Raw genomic sequence first — 16,743 nt, 5'->3', positions numbered from 1 at the left:
CAGAAAAAGGCCACATAAGGACTCTGGCCATTCTCCCACACAACCTGCTAGATTCCTTACTGCATTAGGTTGTGAAAAGCTCAATGAGAGTGTTTTGGTGTGAAGAGCACTATAGATTCTCCATTTTTTCTTAAAGCAGATGCTAAGGAAGAGGTCAGAGACATGGGGGTGACTACATCATCATCCTTTTATTTTCTATGGTGTCTCTGAAAAGCTTTAAACTCTAAGACTAGAGAGATTCTAGATCAGTTCTCACCCAATTATGCCTTCTTCTTTCCCTAGTGGGTTTCCTACTTGTCTGTCCCTCCCTTTTTTACTCCCTCACTTTATTTCATGCTATAGCTTGCACAAAACGTAATACCCCATTGTCAACCTTCCATTCCCTCGTGTATCACCTGATCCTGGGTCTGTGAAATGATCCTCTTCCTGTCTATTATAGTGGTCTCCCTTAATATTGTTGAGGTGATTTTTATAGACTGCAGATTTTATGGAGGGAGAGATGAGGGCCTATAATGTCTTAATCAATAGGAGCATGTGAATATCTCAGAATAGAGGTGATGAAGAGGCCAATCCATCTCCCAGCCCGGCAAGGTTGGTGCCTTCTCTCTGCTGAGGGACTACATTTGTTGCTGGGAGATGTCAATGACAATTCTTTGGAATGGCATAAAACTGGGGGGGGGGGTGTCCTCAGGGCATGTGAGGAGGGATGACAGTCACCAATTTATCCTCCAAGTTGACTTGACATTTTTACTGTTATGCTGGTGCTGCACATATGTTTACCCTCCGCACTGTGGCCTGCTGACAACAGCATTTCTCAGAGGTGAATGTTTAACTCACTGAACACTCGTCCTTGTTGAGGAGATCAGTGTACCAATGATGAACACTATTCCTTGTTGAGGAGATCAGTGTACCAATGAAGGCAGGTGCTGAAGCATGCCTGTATAACTTTAATCTGATGGTGGACCTGTTGATAGCCACAATCACTTGTGCTGCTCCTTTGCTCCCCCACTCTGCTCCTCTTCCCCATGCCTGTAATCTGACTTTTACTAGAAGCTTCCATCCCTCATTGGGATGACAGCTCTTTGCTATCCATGTATGTACCACCAGGTCTGCCTTTGGTGAGACTGCTGTGCGTTCTTTCTACTTTGCTCTTTAATGCTCTTCCCTTCTAGATATTACCACAATACTAACTTCAACCTTAGTTAACTTGGGATCGCACAAAGAACTACAGAAGACCAAGTAGTAACCACTTCTACCAATAAACCTTATTACATATATAAGGGCAGCAAATGCACCATCTCCCAATTAGAGAACAAATGGAAGTCATGAAAATCAGAAAGAAATCATGAAAATCAAAAAGACTTGTTCAGTTCAGTGCACATCGATTCCACTGAGACCTACATTCACTCAAATTTCTGAAAATACTCTTCATACCTCAGAGGGTCTACTACTCTGGTCAAAGTTGGGCTCCACCTGTTTTGCACATCACACAAGATATCCATACACAATACATCTCTATAACATATATAGCATACATTGTTTATTTAAAATTTATGTCACAACAGTTATCATACTACAGTACATGTTATGTCTTCCAACATGGTGCTCCAAAGAAAAACCATTAGAATATTACCCAATGACTTCCATATTATCCTGCTTCTGTATCCATAACAGCAACATGGGGAATAAAAGAGTAACATGTTTTCTGGTGAACACTGGCTTTGCCACTTTACCAAACATGCCAGGATATCAACATTCTCCACGGTAACAGCTCCACACAGTAAGCCCATCTTCATAATTAATGTAACCTTTGGGACCTTAACACATATTCTTCAAGCAAATAAAGCAGAAAAGCAGGGAACAGAAGCATCCCACAATAAGGGAATGCATCCACATATATGAGCTGCGTGAGACTTTCTGATTTTGTTTGGGGTTGTGAACTATTTCAAACTGAATCTCAGTCCCAGATATAAAGGAATGCTGCTGATGACTTTCAAGCTTTTCCATAAATCTATATTAATTGTAATTAGTATCCCTCACCACTCAGACATTCTAAAAGCCTCTTGAACTGAAAAGAACAGCCACTGATGGTAACTTGTATTATTACGTTGTATCATTTACAGCGCATAGCCTCTCGTTCTTACCCTTATCCTATTTAGCCTCTGTTAACTCTCTCTCAACCACCAATGACAGGGAGGACATCTGACTGGCAGAACACTATATTTGCACAATGCATGATATATTGACACAAATAAATAAATAAATAAATAAATAAATAAATAAGTAAGTAAATACATAAAATACAATCAAATATTTTTACAGGATGTGAATGATAAACTGAATCAAGTTGGATGGCTCTCCTTATAAAGGTATTATGTTCATTGCAGTAATACAGCACACCATGTTAATCACAACATACACTTTCTATACTTCATGACATCACATGGTCTCATAGAAATATGTGTTCTCTGCATTTGGCTACTAACACACTCTCCAGTCACCACTTCTCATGCCCTTCTCAAATCCCTTCCACACTGGCACAGCCTTGCAGAAACTATAACCTTGCCCAGCAAACACAATATTAAAACGACAGATGCAAAAACATTTATACATACTTCCTCGCAACTGCTTCTAAAGCCTCTCCCGATCACTCTCACACCTCCAGATTGAATATTCATATTTGATTGGGATCAAAAGTCATGAGACCTGCTGGATATTAGGGTGCAGGTCACCTCTGCCTGGATTGCCCCACACATTAAGTATGTTGTCTCATCATCTGATGCGTAACCTGAATGTATTCTTGTCACTGCCCAAGGGTTGATGAAAATGTGATACAGAGGCAAAATGGTACAAATATCCAGAAAACCAGAACAACTCCTCAAATGTTATTGTACCTCCACACCACACCACTACTCTCTTGCAACACATAAATCAACATTACAGCACACTGCATATGACAGTAATACATGAATCCTATCTCTACCTCTATAAAAGCTAAACCATCAAACATTGTCCCCAAAACATGCAAAACTCACTCCAATGTCCCATATTTTATTGTACAGCTCAATGGGCCAATCCCTATGATACAATAACACCTCACTACATAACACCATATCAAACCTTAACATGTAATAAATTATCACATTGCAACATTTGAAATCACTTAAGTTTGCAATCAGCTACAGAATCACACAACACAAGTCCATATAAAATTACACAACTAACACACCACTCTCCACTATAGCACACTGCAACATATCCTCCAATATCAGATCTAGCCATACTGTGGGTTATATGTCCACACTCATATTCAGATAACAGAAGACCAAATCATTGTAACCCACACAGCACAAACACCACCTCAAACTGACCCATCACATAACTCCTCATCAATAAATCATTCAGAGAAATTTCCAATGCACAACACTAAATCAATTCAGACATGACTCTAAAATCCCCAAATCACCCCGTCCCATGTTACACAGTTGCATTCTGCACTCTACCTCATTCCAGCTTGCCAAACTGCATCACATTAGAACATACCTATTTAATGATGCTACCTAGACTCTGATCACAATATAACCTGTAGCAATATATTGCACTACACTAAAGTGAAACGTAACTGCATTACAGTATAATTCACCAAGCTCCATACCCAATATCATAAACTTACACCATACACATACATGCAACATTCATCTGGCACTCGCTCTAGTTTCCCTATCACATTGCTAGCTCACTCCTTCTTGTTGCATTCCCCGCGCCCATTCTTTCTCCCCCTCTCTTTCTCAGCTCTCTTGTTTGTACCCTTCCCGTTTCCTTCTTTTTTCTCTATTCCATTCACTCTTTCTTTCTCTTAAAGAAAACGATGGATCCACTTATGAGGGATGGGCTGAAAAGTCACATGACCTTAACTGTACCACTTCCCTAACCCTGCAATACTCCCTTTCACTGACACCCTCCTTCCCTTATCCTTTGGGGCACTACTGCTTTTGATGATGACAACTTGCATTTTTGTGTATTTTACATTGTTATATGTCGCATTGTGATTAAATAACAATGTACCTTACAGTTTATCTTATTTGTTTGCTATTCATATACTAATTTGGATCTATTGTGAATAACAGTGTTCTGGGACCCTTCCCTTTTGTAATGATAAACAATAGAGTCAGGTGTCTAATTAAATTTTTGTTTATCAAAGATTTCAAATAAAAAGCATTATTAGTAAGCATTTCTGTATCTGAAGAGTACAGAATGATCAAGTTAGTTTGGGTTTGCCTTAAGGGGACAAAGGATTAAGAGAGTTCAGCAAGGACATGAAGCATGGCAGCCAAGAATGGTGCACACTGTATATGTGTCAGTCCAAAAGGAGGGAGCGAGCAGAGTCTGCAAAGGGATGAGCACGAACAGAAAGAGTTGCAGGAAAACCAAATACGTGTCTCTTCAATCTGTTCGACCGAAATCTAAAAATGATAAGGGTGAAAGGTCTGGAAAAGCCTGTTCATTCATCAGATCAGTGTATAATATTGTCTTCCTGTTCCGGGGTAACAGCTCCATGGTCACCTCATCGTGTCAGACCACTTAGTCCATTGGTCAGTTCATATCAGATGATTGTCATTAAGCATAAAGGAAGAAACATATTATTGAAATAGGTGGTATTAATCACTTAATGTGTAGGGTCATTCGGGACATGTAAACCTCCAAACAATGATCCTTTAGCAGCAGAGAAGAGAGGGAGTTCAAGAGGACAGATTTCCATAGCAAATATTTCTAAAGTATTCATTTTGTGGCATTAAGTTCTTCTGAGCGAATGAGAACAGTTTAACTTCACAATGTAAGTTTGAGAAAGCTTTTTACGAGTATAAGAAAATACAGAATAGTGTATTGCAGGCCTAGGATATAGTCAATTTAGGAATATACAGGGTATAAGTAGTGAAATATATATTTCATAAAGGTAAAGCAATATTTTAATAGACCATTTCACCTTGTAAGCATTCAGAAATGTTAATAATCTGTTGCAAAGATTTCATGAATGTAGTGCAATTTCAGAGCACCAATGTGTACAATTATTTTAAACTATTAAATATTATTATTGTTCCAAGTTTTCTATTTTAGCACAAACATGAAGATTAATATCTGAGGTTTTCATGATAACTACACTCAATATGACTGTGTAGTACCACATTTAGCATTTCTCATTTGGTGCACAATTTTACATATGCAGAAGAATTATGGTTGTTTTAATTAATTCTTCACACAATTTACTATTTCTATAAGGATGGTTAATAATGAGTACATCACTTCAGCATTCTATTACACGTTGCAATAATTATGCTAAAACTGATTACTAAAATATAAACCTATATTGTTCAAATGAATATGATGTAATCTATACTACTATCATCTGCATGCTTTTATGATGCAGTAAGTAAGGGGCATATCTACAAAAAAGTGGCGGAGCATCTCGTTCAGCCAAGAAGGCTAACAAGACGCTTCATCACTTTAGAAACACAGGGCTGCACCATATTCAGTAGAATATGGTGCAGCCCTGCGTCTTCCCCTGCACTAGGGCTATATTATGCCGCCTAGCACCAATGCGGGCATCTTTGCACCATAGTGCAAGGGGACCTGTGTTGAGGGGAAGACTGTTAATGTGCAGGAAAGTCCCCCTTCCTGCACATAAACAATCTTGTAACTTCTACGTAAACAGCAGAAACTACATGGAAACAGTAAAAACGAGTGGAGATAGAGCACTTCACCTTGTTTTGCCTGTTTAGGACCAGGTTTAACCTGGTCTTAATTTTGGTGTTGCCTCCTATTTATGCTCTTCTTGTAAATAGGGGATAGCATAAAAATCAATGGGTGATGTTGTGGACTGCCCACCACAACACCCATTGTCCGCCCCTTTCACGCTAAGTGCAGCGTTAAAGAGGGTCTTATTTACAAGGAGGTAATAAGCCACATGATGTGGATTAACGCTACCTTGTAAATAGGATGAAGCTCCTATAGCCATCACAAAGTCACTAAAAATGATGTTGTGGTGGAGATAGGAACTTGTAAATATGCCCCTAAGATTTCTCGCATTTATTTCTCATGACTCTTTAAAGTATAGATGGTGCACGTTAATTTATGTGTTACTTCAAATGTCTCAAAATCAGTTTGCGTGTCACTTAAAGATTTTCAGCTGCATCACATCAAATGAGTTTAAAAGAACCTTTCAAACCAGCGCTCTAGAAACTTGTGGATGCCTAGACCTCCATCACGGATTACAGCTAATTGTAGATGGTAGAACAGTGGAGAAAGCACATCTGCAAACCCTCGACCGTGCTCACTGGATTCTTGGGCTGATTATAATGCGTTACTGAATATGAGCTTCTTCACGGGCACCTGTTTTATTTATATCTGTAAGTGCTTCCTGTTGAGGTTTAGTTTTTGTGACATGAGCATCGTGCCAGAAGGAATCCTGCCCGAATATTTATCCACGAAGATGCCACCTTGTTGTGCCATACCTCTACTCAACTGGAGTACTTTCTAATGGCTAATCAGTATGTGCTACCTCGTTGGGTAAATGTATCCTGCTTTTCCTACACTACAGCTGTGTAAAGGCTCAGAAGAGTTGTCTTCAGTGACCACGTGTGTCTGTAACTTTGCCACCGCGCCGATAGGCGCCGAGGTCCCTCGAGTGAGCTGTCCATCACAGTAGGGGAAAGGGCGGGAAGAGGTTGCATAGTCTAGTGTGTGTTGGGCGGGGCCACACGGGCAGGGCTTCTGTGCGAGTTCACATGCCTCATGTTTATAAAGGGTCAGAGACCGATCAGAGCATCAGATGAGGAGAAAGCAGTAACCTCAGTGGGTAAATGTATCCTGCTTTTCCTACACTACAGCTGCGTAAAAGCCCATAAGAGTTGTCTCCAGTGACCACATGTCTGTAACTTTGCCACCGCGCCGATAGGCGCCGAGGTCCCTCGAGGGAGCTGTCCACCACAGTGGGGGAAAGGGCGGGAAGAGGTTGCATAGCCTAGTGTGTGTGGGGTGGGGCCAAATGGGAGGGGCATCTGTGCGAGTTCACATGCCTCTTGTTTATAAAGGGTCATAGACCAAAAGCAGCCTCCCTCCTGGTCACTGGAAGCACAGGGGGATTGCGCTCGAGAAACTCGTGGATGCTTAGACCTCCATCACGGATTACAGCTAAATGTAGACGGTAGTAGACGGTAGTGGATTATCCCTGTTACTCTCCGGCACCATCCTGATTACCATCATCGCTGGTGTGATAGTCAGCCTTACGTTCATAACCAGAGACAGAAATTTCTCTATGTCAATTATAAATCTGAACAGTTTATCCCTCCCCTCCCCTTGTTTCAGTTGGTTGTGTTATGGTTCCAGCGCCGGGACGCCCCTTTGCGGGGGCAGCTGTTTGCGCTTTACAAAACTGTTAACATAACATAACATAACATAACATAACATAACATAACATAACATAACATCACATTAAAAAAAGATATGTACACTATCCGCACTATCCTCTCCACAGCGGAAACACTTGCCATCAAACTTAGGCCCCCATTTAGCCATACGTGCGGGGGTATAATATAAATCAAAAAGGGACTTGAAAATTGGGCCCTCAAATTTGCTGACATTAATACTTCTCTAGAAACTGCAATAAGCGTCTCAATATTAATGTCTGACTCTCCCAAGTGCCTTGACCTTTTTGAATTGTACTTATTCAAATCATCCAAACGATCAGCCAATAATAGCTGATATATTTCCCCAATTCTGCGTTCGCTCAAAATAACTGCCATCCACTTCACTAAATAAACATTGCTTGGCGATAGGACCCATAAGAATTTAAAAAATGGTAGGTGAATTAGCCCTGCTAATGGCACCTTCCCTTGTAAGTACCAATCGCATTTTCAACAAAAAACATACATAAAAATACAAAACAAAATCCGGAACTGCTAAACCCCCTCTCTCAAGAGGTAGCATCATAAAATGCATCGCCCATCTAGGCTTTCCGGGGTTCCAAATACATTTCCCACAAATTGACTGTAGATTTTGTAGCCTTGCATTTGTAACTTCGAGAGGTAGCAAGCGAAATAAATAAAGAACTTTGGGTAAAATCTTCATTTTAATAATATTACAACGTCCTAATTTTGTAAAGTTAAACCGGCCCAATCTATCCAAAGAATTTTTGATATTACCAATCAATAGATTCCAATTTACTTCCATCAATTCGGACATAGAAGATCGTATTTGTATACCCAGGTATGTCACTTCTTTAATTACTCGCTCATCTCTCAATTGGATACTATCAGAACACAGGATTTGTGTTTTAGACACATTGAGCTTATAACCTGACTTTGCCCCAAACTCTGTAGCCAACTGCTCAATTTCATACATTGCACCAGCAGGGTCCACAGTAATCACAGTTATGTCATCTTCGTATGCAAAAAATGAAAATTGATAATCGGTAACCAAAAAGGGAGGAAAACGAACATTATGCGATAATCGTTCTATAAAAGGATTTATATAAAGGGCAAATAATAGGGGGGAACAAGGGCAGCCTTGCCGCGTACCTTGGGTAATAGGCACTGCCTCTGATAATAAACCCATTGCAGAAATCTTAGCACTAGGCGCTTCATACAGTGCCTGTATCGCTCTTATAAATTTCCATCCAAAACCGCTTTGATTCATCAATTGCCACAAATATCCCCATTCCACCCAATCGAACGCTTTTTCTGCGTCCAGCAGAATCAATGCTAAGTCCCTTTTTTCCGTATTAGCAATATCAAACAATGTGACTACTTTATTAATGTGTTCGGTAGTTCCACACTGTGGAATAAAACCATGTTGTTTTAAAGACACCAAAGAGGAGATGACTGAGGAAAGTCGACTGGACAAAATTTTTGAGTAGATTTTATTATCACAATTTAATAGAGAAATTGGGCGATAGGATCCAACCAATTCCGGAGGTCTACCCTTTTTGCAAAAGACCGCAATTGTGGCTTCACACCACGATCCAGGTGGTTCCCCAGACTGTGCTGCCTGAAAATCCTTCAGCATATCATCTTTAATCAAAGGAAAAAACACCCTATGACCTCCACGGGTATCCTATCCCATCTCGGCGCCTTTCCTAACGCTAAAATTTTTACAGCCCTTTCTAATTCTGTCACAGAGATCGGGGAGTCAAGTTGCTCTGCCAAAAGAGTATCTAATTGTGCCACTTCTTCAAAGTATAAAGAATAGAATAAAACTCCTGAAAAATAGAAAGTACCTGTTGAGGGTCCAAGTGTAACACCCCATTCTGATCTTTCATTGCTTGAATGGTTCTAGAAGATCCCTTCATTCGGAGTCGCAGTGCCAATGCTCTACCAATAGTCTCGCCAAATTCATGAACCTGTTGTTTCGAGGTAAGATATTTCCTGGCGTTCTCTTCACTCCAAAAACCCAAGACCCTTGTGCAACATTTACCCACTGTATTCAGTAGCTCCGAGATATCTTGCTTACCTACCATGATTCCTGTGGTTAGAGCACTTTCCGCCACACTCAGCGCCTCATAATATCCATCCAACTCCAGCTTTTGTTTTTTCTGCAGATTTAAACTAAAACTAAGCACTTCCCCACGAAAGCAGGCCTTAAAAAGGAGAAGTGTGGCTCAGGGGTCAGAGGAGGCAGACCCGGAATCTGAGATCGGCCCTGGACCAGGGTTCAATTCCCCGCCTCGGCGGGTCTTGGGCTCAAAAAAAAAATTCCACGGACTCGATAATTCTCGCTCCGGTGCCTTCTCGACTCACAGGTTCACACTCTGCGATTCTGGCCAATAGCTTGCTTAATCTCCACAATGGCCCCTCGCGGTGGGATGCCTGGCTTTCACCTTGTGGATACCCTGCCGGGGTTATCTCACAGGGTAATACCAGGACGGGTTCCCTAAGCAAGCGCCGGGAAACCCACTGCGGGTAGCTGTGTGCTATATAAGCTCAAATACATTTACAATTACAAAAGAATCCCAAATATTATTAATGGGTGCTGACAAAGTATTATGGAAAAAAAAATCCTTGATCCAATAACTCATGTATTCCTTAAATTCATCATTTGAACAAAGTTTCCTGTCAAATGAAAAAGAATTACGGGGTCTTCTAACTCTAGAGGCCGTTAACTCTAACACTACAGGGGCATGGTCAGAAGAGATCCTGGGAATAAATGGATTGATGCACCACTTAACAAAGAAGAAGATGCCAAAAATAATCCAACCTTACTAATTTTTATGTGGATGTGAATAAAAGGTGAACCCCAAATCATGTCCTTTAATTTTACCCCAAACATCCACCAAACCATGATCCCGGGTTAAATCATAAAGTGCTTTAAAAACTTTAGGTTTCCGTCCAACATATTTCTGAGGACCCTCTTGTAAGGCCATATTCAACAAATTAATATTAATATCCCCACATATTATCAAGGGGGATGGCCATGTGGCTAATTGTGTCTTTAAATCGTACAAAATCCCAGGATCAGCCAAATTAGACCCATAAACCGTGCAAAGCATGAAATAATAGCCCTCAACCCCACACTCAACAATGGCCCACCGACCAAACTTATCCGCCAGCCTCCGCCCATAATTCACTGAACCAATAGTAGCTAAAATAGCTACCCCCGATCGTACCCAGCTGACCCGAAGCAGATAATAATGAAAGCCCCAAATCTTTCAATAACCCTCGATTAGGCCAGGCTATATGTGTCTCCTGTATACAAAGTAGGTCAGGCCAATTTGACGAATTTCCGCTGCCACTTTTTATCACTTTGCCCAATTATTAAGACCTGATACAATTAGCGTACACATTTTTATTCCTTTACACAACATTGTTAACGTCATTTGTTGATCCTCTCCCCACAAACATTACTACCATAAAAGAAAGCGAAAAGAAAAAACAAAAAAACCTACCATCTGACACCTGCCTTTTATAACTTCTTGGATATGAATCTTGCAAATTGTACCCTTTCTTGCTGCTGTGAAAATGTTTTCCCCTTTTTACACCCCAACTAAGTGCAGCCCACCCCCCCTTGACCCCTTGACCCCTGCACCCTTTAACCACCTTCCACCACCCAGTCGCCACCACCCCCCCTCATTAATGAGGCTTTAGAGATTATGGTCCTGTAGATGCGAGCTCACCCACAGCCCCCTGCCTTTGCCTGTGGGTCATAGAAGTGTCCTTACATCAAATAAGCAGAGAAGAAAAAACTTTCAGCAGAAAAACCTCAAACCCTGAAATCTGCAAACACGAAATTCAGTATTAACTAAATAGCTTTACTAAATAGAGCCCAGAAATTCTTTAGCTGACCCAATGTTTGTAAAGAAACGTGTACGTTCTTTATATATTACTTTCATCTTAGCCGGAAACATTAAAAATACCTGGGCCCCCTTGGATTAAAATTCCGGAATCATCTGCCGATACTGCCAACGTAGCTCTACTGATTGTTTACATAAATCAGGGCGTACAAAAAAATCAAAGTCACCTCCACTTCTTTTCATATCCGGCTGTGCCTTCAAAAATACCTCCTCCCGGGCAAGAAAACTATTGAAGGACACTAAAATAGCCCTAGGTTTTTGGTCTCGCTGATCAGGTCTCGAAGATCTAATAATAAATGGAAATCAGTGCACCCGCTCCACCTCCCTGTCCCAATCTCATTTTGTCACCTCTGGTAAAGCTTTCTTAAACAAATTATCAGAGTTTCCTGGTGCGAGCCAAGCTGTTGCAGAATGCAAAAAAGCAAATTAAGACAATTCATTTCTTACATTAGTAATAAGTTAATGATCCATTGCTGACACAAAACAACCTGGATTCATAACAACAATTGACCAGTCTCAAATAGCAGATTTGAACTGATCACAACACATTAAGAAATAATCCATGTAGTTGACTTACAGTGAAGATGAGTATTTTGGACCCTCCTCCGTATATCTCATTCCTTCAAAGGGTTAACAATTTGTTCACCCCATTTATCAATAGCATTTGGCACTTTTGAAGGTTCAATATTATCACGGTGCAGTGCCCAAGGTGCAAATGGCACCCTCACAGGTAACGCTTGAATTATGACTCCTTGAAGAATGGGGATCTTTATGTGTTCAATGAATAGCTCAAAATACTGTTTATCATCAGGATAACAATAGTGATATGCAGAGGACAGGAAGTCAAGAGGCCCAGCGGTGCAAATTGCTGGTCAATTGAGACAAAATGTAGTGGGAAATTTAGAAACACTAGGATGGGGAAACATGGCAAAGGTTTCAACAGGGGGGAACAAATGGTCATATCAATACAACCTACCTGACAGGACCTAGGTGGAGGACCTGAGGAAATTTAGCACCAAGTATGCATCACACAGTAAACATAACCCTGTGCACATACAGCATATGCTTGTAAGAGTATGCCCCCACTAACTATCAAGGTGGATAATGCCCTGGTCTCCAAACCATGTCACCCTCACTAACATCACATTATGGTCAAGCAATCCCTCCCTCATGGAGACTATCCAACCTGAAACTCAGATCATCCACTTGATCTGGGAGGAAACCCGTATGGACAGCCGTATGGTTCAAACTGAGGCACATAAGCTGCAAGGGTTAGTCCAAATGGTGGCCAAGAAGTGTGCCGGTGTAGTAGAACGTATAGCTACGTGGATACCAGGGCCCCGGCTCTCGAAACCGATTGCAATGTAATGTGATGTAATACTTTAGGTCTGATTATGTTGATCTTTGTATTATGGTGGAAAGATCACAGAGAACACATTTTCCAGTGATTGGACAGAGAGTTTGCAAACATCTTATCAGACCTACCTGTGTCTTTTCTCTACTCATGGAAGTGGTAGGTGGGGGGGGGGGGGATTGAGGAGCAAGACAAGTGAGGGGCAATGTTGGTAGGGGGGAGGGCGGATGAGGATGGGTAAGGAGGAAGGGGAAAGGAACACTATTAAAAACAGAAAGTGAGTGAACGCAAAGGCAACAGCCAAGAGAGGGACAAGCTGGACCAAGTGGTGTTCTGGATACGCTGCAGTCTAGAGACTGCTAGCTTAAGACGGGTATAGAATTATGGAAATAGTATTAGAAGGAGCTGTGTGACAGGGAAAACTTGGATGAAATAGGATGCAGGCGCATAAACTCAGAAATTGTTCAGTAAATGTCAGTGGCTTAAATAATAATTCTAAGTGGCAAAGGGTGGCCGAGATAATTAGAACGCTGGGAACAGATATCATCTGTGAACAGGAGACACATATCCCCTGGCAGGACAGCGAGCTATTGAAGGTGTGGGGGTATACCATCCTTGTTTGTACAGCTCGGGGCACTTTCATGAGGGAGTGACTATATTGACATAAAGGGAGGGTTGGGCCAGGGAAGAGTAAGTTAGTGGACAAAATGTCCAGATGGGCAATCATTGAAATGTGAGGTTGAGGGGTCAAATTTATTATGTTTTCCATCTATGGATCTAACTTGGATGAGCAACTGCCCTGTATTGGCTCTTCGCACAGGGCAAAGTGATGGTGACAGGAACATCAAAAGTATCAAAAAGGGAGATGGCACTTTAGTCACAGGCCTGGCTTGAATCATCAAAGTATTCAAGGATTATTATAGGGATCTATATTGGAAGGACATCATACTTACACTCGCACAGATAGAAGGCTTACTGAAAGAAGAGGAGAGTGTCTATGTAGACACTGATGAGATCAAGGCATTAGATTCTAATGATCTAAAGTCCCTGGGCCCTGGTAAAGTGATGTGCTCACTCCCTAACGCATGGTAACATTGGCTTACAACCCATTGAAACATTTAATATAATTTAATTCACTAAATCCCTAGCACAGTGGTACTACATGTGCCCAGGTCCTGTAAATGTAAATGCTACAAGTGGGCCTGTAGCACTTACTGATCCCCTCCCGCCTTAAGTAGCCCTTTAAATATGTCTCAGGCCTGCCATTGCAGCCTGTGCTTGTAGTTTAAACTGCCATTTTGCCTTGGCAAAATAAACCACTAGCTAGGCCTAAACCTTCCTTTAAAACACATACAGTTCATCCCTGGAGTAGGCCATATTATAGCTCATAAGGCCAGTTGTTGTGTATTTAATAAGTTGGACATGTCCTTTTAACTTCTACAGTCTTGGTAGGTAAAAGATCTTACATTCAATTTGTACTACTGCAAAGACTGCATCTCTCATAGGGTAGCATGGGCTAACTTATTACATTTAATACGTGCTAACTTTCAATTAGGAGCAGATGGGACTGTTGAGTTTGGTGTCTTGAGAATTGTAATTGAAATTACTCTTTAATTATAAACTTGGATTTTAAGTTAAAGTTCTGAAAATGTTACAGCAAACAAGTGATGGACGGAATGCTGACAATACAAACATTCTCCCCCATCAAAAGATCTGGGTTAACTCCATCCTTCTTTTGCCCACTATGCCACCCCAGTTTGGACCCAGCCATAGGCAAATCAGTCATGACCCTGTGCCCCATGGGAACAGTCCAGACCTAACTGCCAGGCCAGGTCCTCCCCGGAATGGAAACAAGCATCCTGGGACCGGTTTCAGGGTATGTCACCCTTCTTCAGCCAGGCTAGCTTGAATCCAGTGGCATAGTGAGCAAGGAACCCACGTCTGGGCGTACCAATCCCACTTAGGGCAAAAAGTGTTACAGCAAACAAATTGATGGACGGAATGCTGACAATGCAAACATTCTCCCCCAGTCAAAAGATCTGGGTTAAATCCATCGGAATGCTGACAATGCAAACATTCTCCCCCATCAAAAGATCTGGGTTAACTCCATCCTTCTTTTGCCCACTATGCCACCCCAGTTTGGACCCAGCCATAGGCAAATCAGTCTTGACCCTGTGCCCCATGGGAACAGCCCAGACCCAACTGCCAGGCCAGGTCCTCCCCGGACCGGAAACAAGCATCCGGGACCGGTTTCAGGGTATGTCACCCTTCTTCAGCCAGGCTAGCTTGAATCCAGTGGCACAGTGGGCAAGTGACCCACGTCTAGGCATACCAATCCCACTTAGGGTGAAAAGTGTTACAGCAAACAAATGATAGACGGAATGCTGACAATGCAATATTCTCCCCCAGTCAAAAGATCTGGGTTAAATCCATCGTTCTTTTGCCCACTATGCTGCCACAGCCATATGCAAATCAGTCTTCACCTTGTCCTAAAAATGCCACATTTATAAAGTTGCAAAAAACACAGTTGATGGACATTCTGTCCATCAACTGTGGTTTTTGCAATTTTCACCCCGAGTGGGCTGGGTATGCTCAGACGTGAGTCCCAGGCTCTCCACATCACTGGAGTCAAGCTATCCAGACTGAAGAAGGCTGATAGCCAGAAACCGGTCCTTGGATGCTTGATTCCGGTCTGGGAAAGACATGGCTTGGTAGTTCGGGCTGGACTGTTCCCATGAGGCACAGGGTCAAGGCTAATTTGCATAAAGCAATTGTCTGACCTAGGGTGGTGTGGAGTGCAAAAAAACGATAGATTTAGGCCCAGATCTTTGTACTGGGGTGAACGTAAGACATTTTTCTACATTCTTTCCATCAACTGTGGTTTTTGCAATTTTAACCCCGAGTTGGCTGGGTATGCTCAGACGTGAGTCCCAGGCTCTCCACATCACTGGAGTCAAGCTATCCAGGCTGAAGAAGGCTGATAGCCAGAAACCGGTCCTTGGATGCTTGATTCCGGTCTGGGAAAGACATGGCTTGGTAGTTCGGGTTGGACTGTTCCCATGAGGCACAGGGTCAAGGCTGATTTGCATATAGCCATTGTCTGACCTAGGGTGGTGTGGAGTGCAAAAAAATGATGGATTTAGGCCCGGATCTTTGTATTTCGGTGAATGTAAGACATTGTTCTACATTCTGTCCATCAACTGTGGTTTTTGCAATTTTCACCCCGAATGGGCTGGGTATGCTCAGACGTGAGTCCCAGGCTCTCCACATCACTGGAGTCAAGCTATCCAGGCTGAAGACGGCTGATAGCCAGAAACCGGTCCTTGGATGCTTGATTCCGGTCTGGGAAAGACATGGCTTGGTAGTTCGGGCTGGACTGTTCCCATGAGGCACAGGGTCAAGGCTGATTTGCATATAGCCATTGTCTGACCTAGGGTGGTGTGGAGTGCAAAAAAATGATGGATTTAGGCCTGGATCTTTGTATTTCGGTGAATGTAAGACATTGTTCTACATTCTGTACATCAACTGTGGTTTTTGCAATTTTCACCCCGAGTGGGCTGGGTATGCTCAGACGTGAGTCCCAGGCTCTCCACATCACTGGAGTCAAGCTATCCAGGATGAAGAAGGCTGATAGCCAGAAACCGGTCCTTGGATGCTTGATTCCGGTCTGGGAAAGACATGGCTTGGTAGTTTGTGCTGGACTGTTCCCATGAGGCACAGGGTCAAGGCTGATTTGCATATAGCCATTGTCTGACCTAGGGTGGTGTGGAGTGCAGTAAAATGATGGATTTAGGCCCAGATATTTGTACTGGGGTGAATGTAAGACATTGTTCTACATTCTGTCCATCAACTGTGGTTTTTGCAACTTTTAGAAAGTTGGCATTTTTTTCTATCAACCATTTGATGCCTGCAGTCTGTATTCTGGGTCAAATGGTTAAGTGTAGCTGGCAGGTGGTTTATGTGTATTGCTTCCAGACAGAGAGCCAAACGGGGAATAGGTGTTGGCAGGATGGGCTTGATAGGTTGTTGGAACTGTCACCTACCACAC

The sequence above is a fragment of the Lissotriton vulgaris genome, chromosome 8, assembly GCF_964263255.1.
Source record: "Lissotriton vulgaris chromosome 8, aLisVul1.2, whole genome shotgun sequence".
Lineage (NCBI taxonomy): Eukaryota > Metazoa > Chordata > Amphibia > Caudata > Salamandridae > Lissotriton > Lissotriton vulgaris.
This window is presented reverse-complemented; position numbering follows the sequence as displayed.